Raw genomic sequence first — 12,885 nt, 5'->3', positions numbered from 1 at the left:
TATAATTTCAAACCAGTCAGACTATGAGAAGTGATAAGAATTGCTTCTTTATTTTGGAAAAAAACATAATGGATTATTTGGCTCCTACAGGAAAGCACCCCTGTGGAAGTCAGAGACAAACAAGAATTAAACTGCTCTGCACGATGAACTATCTCTGACTTTTGGAGACATCCACCAGCACCTGGAGAAAGGACACCTTGAAAATTTTGTGAGGAGATGGGAGGAAGTGTCTAAAGGAAGAGCAAGACCTAGCAAATGCCTGGTTGTCTGGATCCCAGTGAGAAATGAGCATGTGGGGAAACCCTTGTGGTGAGAAATGGTAAATACATTTTAGGAGCAATGACATCTAACATTTAATTTGAATTAGTTTCTTGTCTGAACTATAATTACCATCCTTTATCCCAGAGCACTCAGCCAGAGTTTGTTATATATAAGAGCCTCATAATAGTGTTACTTTAGAGAATGAAGGAAGATGTGTCCCAGAAGAAGATGCCCCAGAGGTCTGGGCAGAGAGCCAACAGGAAGACAGGAGTGAGGAGGGGGAGATGCCATCCACAGCATGGGTCAACCAGGGAGGAGACTTAATTCATGCCTCCTTTCTCCCTAATATATCTTAAAGGATGATGACTACAGCAAGTGTGGCTAATTGGCTATCTACATTTATGCTTCACCTTCATTAAAGAGAACTGTTGCCCAAAGTTCCTGCTGAGCCTGGGATTTCATTCTCCAGCCCACTTGCATCCAGATGGGGCTGTTTAACCAGTCCTCACCAATGGCGTATAAGCAGAAGTGATGTCACGTGGAGTCAGATGTTTCAAAAGTGGAGAGGCCTCTTCTGTGCTTTCTTCATTTGATTGTTATGTGGGTGAGGAATGTACTTTTTAATGTTCTATTGCTAACATTCCAGTATTCGTTGCAGCAGCTAGCATTATCCTAACTTATTCTAAAATTGGTACCTTGAATGGAGGTGCTGCCTTTACAAAAACTAAAATATGTGCCATTGGCCAGCAACAAGGAAACAGATACAGAAGTCTGGGGGTCCCGAGCCTTAATTATGTCCTAAAAAAAAACTGCATTAACTGAGAGGGCAGATCTATAGTTCTAGAATAAAAAGTAGGACTTCAAATGATAATGTATGAGGTATGCTCCTCATTATATAATAGCATTATAAAATAATTGATGACCTTAGAAAAGAATTGCTAGTCTGAGAACAGATATAAGGGGGAATAACCAAAGTCTAGAAATACAAAATATTATAAAGCTGGAATACCCACTGCTTCAAAGACTATAAAGGTGAGGAATAATGTGGAAAAAAGATTTTGTGCAACTGATGCCCATTACAGTTTCCCAGTTAGACAAAGAGACAGCCTTCCACAAATATCGATTAATGAAATTATCTAACTATACAAGCCTATTTTTCAGATGACCCCAGAGTAACCACTTAAGATATGGGTGGTTGAGACATGAGCAAAGGCATGAACAGGATCAAGAAGTATGAATAGGAAAGAACATTCCTTGTAGTTAGTAGTGTAACAAACAAAACCAAATAGATAAGTAACCTATGAAGATTTTGAGGGAACTGTATTGTCAAAGAAATTAAGAGCTAAATCTAAGAAAAAAAGAAAAACATAGTGACTATAAAACAAACTCTAGGCATCCATACTTAGACCAGGAGGCATCAATACTTAGACCAGGAAAGAGCAGGTAGAGAAGGTAATGTATATTCCAGGAAAAGCACACTTCCCAACACCTATTTTGGATATGGTCATGGGAGTAACAGACAATGGAGAGCCTTCTAGAGAACAGCCAGGTATTTAGGGAACAAGTTTCTTCCAACAGAGTAAAACCAGGGCTCAACAGAGGAATTCTCCCCCACTGACAGGGCATGAAGTCTTTACCAATATCTACTTGGATTTCTTCCATGTTCTGGGTCAATAATCATTATTTCTTCCTTTTTCCAACTGATAATGTTGAATGCAGTTATTTCAAATCTGATCTATCAAGTTATATTAGGAGGTCAACAAATGGTCCTTTTAGCCCATAGGTTTCTGGACAATGAGGGGTCCTATCCAGACAATGTGGACTTAACATTGCTGCACTGTGAGATGGATGTAGTGACTAGGGGGGATTCAGGTTGTCAGCTAGGGTGGAGGATTTTCTACATGTGGCCAGAAAAGTAGATATGGTACAAATAGGTGAAATTGTGCTTCTACTTTCATAATACAGAAAATACGCTGCCCATAATATAGAAAATACCTGCCCAGCCAGGGGTTGCATATTCCAGGCTTCTTTATATATAGATGAGCATGTGACTATCTCACCAAGGGAATGGGAATGGAAGTGAGGAATGCCATCTCTTGGGTGTGCTTGTCTAATTCATTCTCTTCCACAACTGCCTGCTAGATGCAGAGAACCCAAGTTGTAGTGCAGACAGAAAGAGTTCAAGTCCCCCAAATCACTGCACTGAACACATACAATGGACTCTGATGTAAATAAAAAAAATACACAGATACTCTTTTAACCACTGAATTACAGAACTCTATTACAGAAGATCAAGTTACCTCAACTAACATAATGAACCTTGAAGGAAAAAAAGTTGGGGGTTGAGAGCTGGAACACTTGAAGTTACTAGATTGTAAGTACTAGCCACCAGGAACCTAAATCATCTTCCCCTTCTTCCTTATCCCTGTTTAAAGAAAGCCATGGATGTTATCCTACCTGTATTTCACAACAGACTCCTAAATAATCTCCCAACTATCAATCTTTTCTTCTTTTATAGTCCACACTCCTCAAGCTGGCTCAGATTGTCTCTAAAAATAAAGTAGACTATGTCACTTTTTTAAAAATTGCAGTTGACTCCTGACTGCCTGTCCAACAGAATAAAATCCAAATGATTCAGGAAGGCACACAACTTTTAAATCTAATCCTCAATCCTTTTCTTCAGTCTCATCTCCCATCATTTTTCTATGGCTACAATGCTGAGCCCCAATCACCAGCCCAGACCTTTTTATGACATTGGTTTGCAAATGCTGTTCCCTTTACCTAGAATGGGCTCCATCTGCCTCCTTTTCCGCATGGAGAATGCTTACTCATCTCTTAAAAAACGAGCTTAGATGTCACTTTATCTGTGAAGTCTTGTCTGACACTCCCACGTAGAAAATGAAACTCTGACAGTTATGATCAGATCATTTCTATCAGTCAGCCTTATACATTGTGCCTACTATTAGGATGTCGCCAATGTTTAGCGATCTATATAGTTTGATTTTATTGCTCTTTATTTTGTTTGTTATTTAGTCAGCCACCAAACTTGCCTTTTTAACTAGAAACTTAAGGGAGTACTGCTTTTTCAAATCAGCCAGTCATGCATTAGGATTGGATTGGTTTCGTTTGATGAGAGAAATATAGTCATAATCCCATAATCAGGGCTGCTGAATGGGATTAATATAGTCTGCTCTGAATGAGTTTTCTAAGGTTGTAAAGTATTTGGAGGACAAGGTCCAGAAATGCAAGAAACCCTGCCATGTTTGTGGAAATTCTGTGTGCTCCATAACATCAGACACCCACCTACATGAATAAATCCTAACCCTACTGTACAAAACATATTTTATGCAGGAATTTCTTAGGAACTTCACCAAGATTTGTTCACCATTTTGGAAAGTATAATGATGCTCATGTTAACTGATTCATTACTACAGCACACCCACATTTGTTTGCAATTGTAACTGTGGCATTCAATGAATGTATTTATTTCACTCTTACCTAAAAAGACCAAATATACAAAGTGTCACAAATACTGAATACAACATTATTTTCTTATCCAAACTTATTTTTTATCTTATCTTCTTATCAGAACTTATGTATTTTCAGCAGCAAACATCTATTTTATTACATCCTCTAGTGTAGTTATACCTAAGTTTATTTATATTGACATACCTATTATCTTCTCTATAGTGACTTTTACTTTATTTTCTTCCTATTACAGATGAGGTGCTTATATTGATTTTTAAAATATTATATGTGCAGGTAGATTATATCATCTATAAATATCATTTCAGAAAAGCCGAAGGGACATTACAAATACTGCTTATAAAAAGAGGGCAGTGCATCTGAGTACAGAATCATGACTCTAAATAAATTCCAGGAACTCAAAGCAACTGTATTTTCTTACTCTTGAGATCCTTCTGTTATAAAACTAGTCGGTTGAACTGCTATGCCAACCCACCAATAACATTTATGATATTTTGTCAGGATTTATTTGCCTATGCCTATAGGCTGTGAGAACATGATGTCTTATTCATATTTATGCCCCTAACAACTAGCTTAAGACTTGGCAAAGAGGAGGAGCTCAGTAGACACCTTTAGGATGAAATACCAAATGAGAATCCTAAGGGGATATGCAGTTCCTGGCTCTCAGGATAGAACTCTGAATCAATTATTTAACATTTTGCTTATACCAATCTTATAATGCTTTCTTCATTCTGCCTAATGTCAGAGTTGTCTATAACTCTATCCCCACTTTCTATCCTCCTGTGGGCCTAGAGAGTACTGCATCCAACTCTGTATCCCCAAAAAGCCTCACACTCAGGAAGTCAATAAACAGTATTTAAATCAAATGATTCCCCAGGAATGTAGACATAATAGTCAGGTTTTATAGTACTAACAGTTACTTCAGGTATATCATTGATTAAAACGACTTTTGTAGATTGGTATGAGGACCTCAACATGATTTAGAGCACTATTTTTATGGAGAAACATTTGCAAATTTTAAAGTGAACTGTTATATGAGCCACTTTTAAGTAGAGAGTTGGCTATACAATGCCACTTAGCCTATGGGGACCTAATACCTGTATGAAAAATAAAAATGTCAGTCAATCCTGAAAATGTGCCTAAATATTTGATTCAATCACATCCTGCAGGCACTATTTAATCAGATTATCTTTAAATTTAATGCAGATGGTATTTTTCAAATAAAAGATGCAATGCTATTTAGAAAGAACTTAAACATTATATAAAGTTTTTTTGATAAAAATCACAACATGATTTGATTTACACTTTCATGATTGTATTATAGTTGTCTGTCCCTTAATAAAATAAATAGCTTGAAAAATATACTAGAAGTTAAATCTGTTAGGTCAATATATTCATTTTCCATTACAATACTAGGATTACATTTAAGCAGAGTGAACTATGGGGACATAGATAAAAGAAAATTTTATTCTGAATCTAAAGCTTTTTTCTTTGAAAAAATGAATATATAATTATAAAAATATTTTAATAATACATTTAATTCAAAAAAATCACGAAACCTTAAAAAAACCCTAGACATGAAAATAAGCTGTCATTAGAAATTTACCACTCAGATCATCTGTATCGGCCAGTCTCATCTCCATGTGGTCACTGTAAGGACAGTACTTTAAAATGTGCTAGCGCTCTGATGCAAATCTCACTCACATTTTAAAAACTGGCCTCTAACTAAATTACCTTATTTCAAATTTATGTTTAGAACTTAGCAATTTTCTCCTACATCAGGAAAGTCTTTACTTTTGGCCTTTCTCCTGTAATAACGACCATGCCATTCTTTAGTGGGAAGATCAACAGCTCCAAATAAAGCAAGGCACTGCGAACATCTTTTCCTGTTCTATATGGGATCGTGGTTCTTAATACTTCCTAAGATCATACTGGTTCAAGTGGAGTCAGAACACCTGGGTTCAAGCTGGGCTTTACCATTTATTTCTTAAGTGACTTTAGACAGTTAAGAAAAGTCTCTGAGCACTTGCTTTCATGTCTATATAACGAAGGGTAGTATGATAACTTCCCCATAAGTTATGAGTATGAAAATATTAACATTTGTAAAATGCTTAAAACAGTACTTGGTTCAAGTAACTGTTGGCTATAATCATTATATTATTTATGTAAATACAATAATACAAATATTATGATTTATAACAATAATATTCTAATTTACTTTGATTCTAAAATTAAATATTTTAGTAAAACTGTTAGTATTGTTGCTGTTAATGATGTTTCCTAACAACTCCCAAATTCCATAGCCTGTGACAAATTTTCATGATCCTCTTCATGAATTTGTCTTAATTAACCTTTTAAGTATAAAATTGTCTAATATACTTCCGTATGCAAGTATATTTGAATGGTAACTCAATTTGAATGGTAACTGTGGTTCTTCAGTTAGTAATTAGAGGTCTTTTTTTGATTGAACTCCCTACATTATTAAAAAAATAGTGTTGCGTATAGGACTGTCTTCTATATACCTTTTGCATTTATTACTTTCTAGTCAAGCATTCGTCTCCTTATACATATTTAATAAGTAGTAAATGAATTAATGAATGAGTTAGTGACATTAAATGAGATGGTAAAGACAGATATGATTCAGCCTATGGCAATAGGCACTTTTTAAGATTACACAGGAGGGAGGGTTTGGCTTACACAGGCCAAGAGGCCCCTGGTCTTACACACTTGATATTCTGCCTCATAAACTGCATTCTCTATATATCTAAAAAGAACAGGGAGGAAATAAGCAATAAAAAAGAATGGGCTATAGATCTAGACTATGAAGATGCTTGTAGTATGTGACTACAAAATTTAAGACTGCCCTGCTCTATAAAGTTTATTTTACCACTTTGGGAGTAACAAGGCCATAAAGTCTTACCTTAAAAAAACACTCTGAACTTGAAAAAAATCTCACATATAACACATTTGTACTTTCCACTCGTCTGAAGCCCTCAAGAAAATAATGGACATCAGGCTGGTATGCAAACTCCACTTGATGCATATAAGCAAATCTATAATAATATTACATTCTGAAATAAATAGAATATTTTAACCTTATATGTATACCTTAAAAATGCACCTGAAGAATTTTACATCAAGTGTAAGGATTTTCCTTAGGAATTAGTTTCTGAGAGAGAGCAAATTTCAAAGGATTTAATTTAAAAATGCATTAAAGGAATATCTTACAGGTTTCCTAGATTTTACCAGTAATTGTTCTACTTTTATAATATGTATATATGTATACTGGTCTCTCTAGAAAATGAGAGTTCCACATACACATTCAAGAAAAAAATATTTTTTCAATGCTCTACAGACTTTTTACGTATTTATAGATGAAGTTATACATGCAAGCAGGTATTCCAAAAACTTGGTCAGATACGCTTTTAAGTTGTCAAAAAATGTGACTAAAACCATATTCTGTCATTTTTTTCCCTAGCACTCTCATTTTTATCACCATACTGAAAATTAAAAGGGCAAGCTAATGTTCGCAGTCACCCCATGGTGTGAATAAGGAAGTTTTAAAAGCCAAGGAGAAAGCACTGGATAAAGTAATAATTTCTACTGATCCCATCTGAACATTCAGAAAACACTAGGCTTGAAAAAAATAACTATGGGATTTGAAGAAAAGTGAATTTGGAAACAGTTTCAACTGATACATGGATTGATTCTTAAAAAAAAAAAAAAAAAAAACAGAAGAGAAAGAAAAGAGGAGATAGGAAAGGAGGATGTAAGTAGCAGAACACTCAACATGCCAAGCAGTAGAGTAATTTTCTGGGGTCAGTGCCTGTGAATTTGTGTAAGAGGGATATTTGGGAGCTGTAGGAAAGGTGAAGGTTAAAGGAGGAAGAAACCAAAGAGAACTGCCAAGTGATTCATTCCTTCCTCCAAAAGTCTGACTAGTGCCAGAGAAGGGAGAAGAGTGTATTAAACAGAATCCTAGTTGATAAACAAGGGGTCTGAACCAAGTGCAACCCAATAAGGAAAGGGATTATAGGATTTGCTTTGTGGGAGCATATTAACTCTTTCAGGTGCTGAGGATACTTTTCATTCAGTAGAGAAAAATGTTGGCCCTTCAATATTCTCAGAAAGTCTATGTCCCCACACAAGTAAGCACTTTTCTCATGTCCTATGCTAAAAACACTCCAAGCAGCAATTAAATGCACATACACATGCATAATGTGCCAAATTACTGAACTGTTTAAGTTTTGGTTAACTTTAGAACAAGGAACTCTAGTCTAGATGTCTATAGGTTTAATTCATGTATTACAAGTTAAGCTTTGGACAACTTTGCATTTATCAATATATATACATACATACATCCACACACCCACCTACACACACAACCCCAAAGAGTGAACTACTTAAAACAAAACTTTATTATATTACCCCCTTTTCAAAATCTTTTTTGAAAGTTATTCAACACAGACAAGTAATACTTTAGATCTACAGAAATCTATCTTTTGCTGTCCAATGAAATGTAATATTTTTATTGATATTTATTGGTAAATAAACAAGAGACCTCTGTCTCACACAATACTACACTTTTTAAAACAATACTCCTACAATACTTAGTTTTCCTTTGACCTATGTTTAACAATATCAGATTCCCTACAAAATTCAAAAGCCAAATCAATGAAAAAATAGAAATGTGAAATGCTATTTAAAATATTGACATTATTGCATAACTTGATTAGAAGGGATGTTGAACCTGCATGAAATGAACCCAGGGCACATCTGTGCATACTAAGCTGTTCCAGTGTAATCTTGTATTTATAATTATTTATTGTTAAAACACTTGTGCAATCACAAATGTTGCATAAATGACATGTTTGTGCATACTGCATATTGATAATTTTTATGAATGGATACACATAAATGCTCATCATTTGAGAAAATGGATGGCAGCATACTATGCTGAAAAAGGTCATTAAACACTGGCACCAAATGATGAGGCAAATGGTCGGTGTCTTCTGGTGCCATTCAGGACAACTGTATTCCCAAGTCCCTTAGCAGAGTGTGTTGGAAACAGCCATGAAGCTCTTTCCTTAGAGACCTGTTCTCCCTCTCAGGAATCGTGCTACAGAACGGAGAACTTGGACCGCTTGAGAAATAAAATGCATGCATATCTCGGTTCTGAGGACTGTTCATACACCAAAGACATCACATTCCCTAAATCCGGTCCCACAAGTGTGTGCATGTGAGTATGGCATTTACCAACAAATGAACAGAAGGCAACAAGAGCTCATCTCCTAGAAATAACATTTCTCATCCCTTCCCAGTCAGGCTGCTAGGAAGCTTTCCAGGGGCTAACACTTGCGTGCCTTCCCCACAGGGAAGGAGCCTTACATTAATAACCCGGTCAGGGCTAAGTCAGCTTTGTGTGTAAGTCCACTCGGCGCCATATGGCAGTTTCCAATTCCTTTAGCAACTCAAGTCTGGGTAGGTTGCAGCAATGATTCATTCTTAAAGGAAGACCCCTTCGGGGAGCAGCAATGTCCCCGCCACTTACCTAGCTCCCACAGACCCCGCTCAGCAGGCGGCACGGGCTCGGGCGCCACAAAGGGCTGTGGGATTCCCCGCTCCCTCCGGGGCTCCTCTCCCTGCGACGGTCCCCTTCGCCAATGATCTGTCGCTGGAAATCCCCCTCCCCTCCACAGAGAGGAGGGTCTCCCCGGCTGGCTGGAGCTCCTGGAGGTTTCCCCCTCTCTTTACATCCCTGACTCTGGCTCACAGTCTCTAGTAGCAAGGCTCAAAGGAGAGGCGGCGGGAGGAAGCTAAGGCATCCTCAAAAAGAACAATAATCTTCATCGATCTTCACCCCCTTCCCCGCGCGGGGCCCCCATCCCCCTGCCGCCGCCGCCGCCGCCCAGACAAGAGAGGGCTGGAAAAGAGAAGGAAAAATCGAGCGGGGCTGAGCTCGCTGCGCGGAAGGAGCCGGAAAGGCGAGTCGCGCCAGCCCGGGAGTTGCCGCTCGCTCCGGCTGCCCGAGGCACGGCGGCGGCGGCCGGCGGGGGCGGCAGGCGGTGGGTGCTTGGTGGGTGTGTGTCTTTGCAGGAGCAGGGAGAGGCTGCGCGCGGGAGGCGAGGCGGGGCGCTCGGGGGCGCCGGTCCCCCGCCCCGCAGCTCGCCAGCCCGGCGCGCACACTCGCCCGCGGCCACCCCAGCCTCCCGCTCCGCCTCCCGCGCTCCGCGCACCCGCGGGCTGGAGCTGCCGCCGCTGCCACCTCCGCTTTCTCTGCCACCCGCTCCTCCTCCTCCTCGGCGTTCGCGGCTCTCGAGGTGGGCAGTGGGGCCGGGTGGCTAGGCTGTGCAGTCCGCCGGGCACCTTTGGAGACGCCGGGGCTTGGCCTCGCGGCGGCGGAGCTGTGCACTCGACCAGGGACAGCGCCCCCATGCCCAGGGCGCGGCTGGGGCGCGGGCGAGTGGGCGCCGCCCACACCTCGGCGGGCACCTCCCTTTGATCCAGCGCACCCTCCGCTCCCTCGGATCCCGGGCGGGTCTCCACACCCACCTGCTTCGCTCTGTGACTTTGACTTGGCTGCTGCGGGAAAGAGGGTCCACAGCCCCGCGGCCGCCCGTGAGCGTGGCGGCCGGGAAAGCCCTGGGATGCCCCGCCGAGACGCGCTCGGGCAGCTTCGCGGGATTCCCTTGGCCCTTCAGCTTTCAGCTACGGGGTTCTCCCGCCGCCCGACCCCTGAACGACCATGACCCTGGGCATGCTGCTCGACCCTGACCCCGGGGAACTGAGGCCAGAACAAATGATTCCTGAATGATGGAACCAGGAGTATTTTCCCGGAAAAGAAGCTGCGGGAATAATGAGGAGTGCAGATAAGATCTGACTTTCCAACAGGCACCTCCAGCCCCACTCGGAGGCCATCACTAGCCCCGGGTAACCCCGCTTTCCTGGGTTTGAGGGTAAAGCAGGGTCCGTGGCAGCCTTAACTCTTGCTTCCCACGGGGGCGCTGTTCATACCCCCGACTTGCTTACTTTAGTCATCCACTTGCCAGCTGGAAAACTATGCCAAGTTCCTCCTAGTGAAGCTGCACGGTGGACACCCAGACCCTTCCCCACCTTCAAGGCACAGTAAAGACAATGAACTTGAACAATAATCACTGGACCCTGTAGGTTCCTAACCCAAGTGTTTCTGACAGGTGGAAATAAAGACAACCTACGTAGTTACAGGGCTTTCAGGAAAACAAAGTAGCGCAAAACACCCTTTCACAAAAAGAATGCTGGCAATGATAATATATTTAAAGCTGGTACTTAATTTCTGTAGATCAACAAAGATGGCAGTTGAAGTTTCAAATACATTTAGTTTTAAATATATCTCATTTAAGTTTTGCTTTTGCTTTAGTTGTAATCTGTACTGGGATGTGCTGTCCTCCTAGATTTGCTACATGTGGACTTTCTCCCTCCCCATAGAATTTACCTTGTGTTCAGTGATCTTTTTGAAGTGTCAGACTTTGGTTTGTAGTATGGGAATTGACCCTTCTGACATCCTCACCCTTCAACAGAGGCCTGCCCTTGCTCTCTGCTCTTCTCTGGGTGTCTTGAGAATGAACACTAGTATGAGATCGCCCAGATTTCCACATCTTGATACAATCCTAGCCAGTTTCCAAGCTTCAGCTCTGCACTTCCAGGGAGCTGCAGGAAATCCATTCCTTCACCTCCAGTCTTTCCATTCTCCCACACAGTTTACATTCTCTCTTGCAGGTGACTGCCCCAAACGCAACCCTGAAGATAATCATTTCCCTGTTCACAAATGTTCTCTGCCCTTCCATGCCCTACCAGACAGCATCTGCATACCTCTATGCATACACGTGCATGTTTCTCTCCTTCTGGGATGTTCCTTTCCAGGTCCCAGGTCCAATTCATGACAGCCCTTCCAAGGTCCACTTCACATTTGGCCTATTCTGTGACAATTCCCCTTTGACATGTATAGCACATTGTATCATCTCTCTTAAAATGCATGGATCACCTTCTGCTTCTTATAGTGTATGTGTACTTCCTGTGTGTGTATCTTACCATTTTAAAATATAAGGTCCTTCAGGGCCAATTCCACACCTTTTGTTGTGCATTCCTTACATCTAACCTAAGGCCACATGTGGATTCAGAGATACTTATTCATCCATTAAAAATTTATTTTGCAGCTTTTGTCAAACACTCCATATTTGTTAATTGAACAGAATTTATAAAATAGTTTAAGTCTAGAAAGACCCCTTAGGATTTATTTTGACTATGCCTAAATATAAATGGTATGATGACCTTTTAAAAATTTAGGCATGGTAAAAATTATTTTATTAACCCTACATCAATAGTACTGATCACTTTGGGAGGAGTTTAAATAGTTGACAAGTATTGTTTAAGATTTTTACCTTAAATTTCCATTAGATTTGAGGAATCTGAAGCTATGCCTACTCTATGAATGGTCATTAATTAAGACAGTAAATTATCTGTCAGGTAAAATAAAATGATGCTGTCTCCATTTCTGGAAGCAAGGGGCTAGGAGTAAGTCATCCATCAAGCCTGAGTCATGTCTGTGAGCATGCAGTGATAAGAAAAAAAATCTCTGGGGGAAAAATTTAATTTTGCTTACTAAGTTACTCATGGCCCAAATGGGTTCTAGAGAACAACCCATTGTACACAGATTGTTTGAAATAGCAGGGTTCTCCATATGCACAGCTTGAATTCCAAAAGGCAGTAGAGACTTGTGTTCATTATCATCATGCAGCTCCATCCATATCCTTAGTATATACAATTTGGATCTTCTTCATTTATTCTCCAAAGGAAAATTTAAATGATGTAGCTGAAAAGTGTGATATGTTTTCATATTGCTCCTTAACTCATCTTTTTTAACCTTTATTGAGATTTATAGAAATGTTCCTTGTACTTGTATTTCAATTTCGCAGATTTATCTTGCGATATGATGAAATCATATTAAAGGGGAGAAATGTCTGTTTAGTATGTCAAAATGTTTCCCTTATAAAACTCAGTAAGATAAATAACCACAATACAAGTTTAACCTGAAATACCCTTATGCATTTAAGTAGATAAATTAAAACAAGAATGTTTTTCCTCATACATCATAATGCTGGT

At 40.0% G+C, this 12,885-nt stretch overlaps 1 protein-coding gene across 4 annotated transcripts in view; it reads right to left on the bottom strand.

Moving 5' to 3' along the window:
• KCNB2 (potassium voltage-gated channel subfamily B member 2) overlaps nt 1–11,938 on the bottom strand; it is a 389,084-nt gene extending 377,146 nt beyond the window's left edge. Inside the window, exons 1-2 of one of the 4 annotated variants that reach the window (XM_079133628.1) lie at nt 10,300–11,938; nt 2,719–2,810 (exon numbers count right to left, since the gene is read on the bottom strand). The gene's annotated coding sequence lies outside the window, so the exon portion shown is untranslated. Of the gene's footprint in view, nt 1–2,718; nt 2,811–9,298; nt 9,779–10,299 lie in introns of those variants that run through there. The other 3 variants (XM_079133627.1, XM_079133629.1, XM_079133626.1) reach the window with 3 other exon arrangements.
• Between the last annotated feature and the right edge of the window lie 947 nt (nt 11,939–12,885).

Source organism: Sciurus vulgaris (genome assembly GCF_902686455.1).
Source record: "Sciurus vulgaris genome assembly, chromosome: 1".
Taxonomy (NCBI): domain Eukaryota; kingdom Metazoa; phylum Chordata; class Mammalia; order Rodentia; family Sciuridae; genus Sciurus; species Sciurus vulgaris.
The sequence above is the reverse complement of the archived record's forward strand: the minus strand, read 5'-3'. Positions and strand labels throughout refer to the sequence as shown.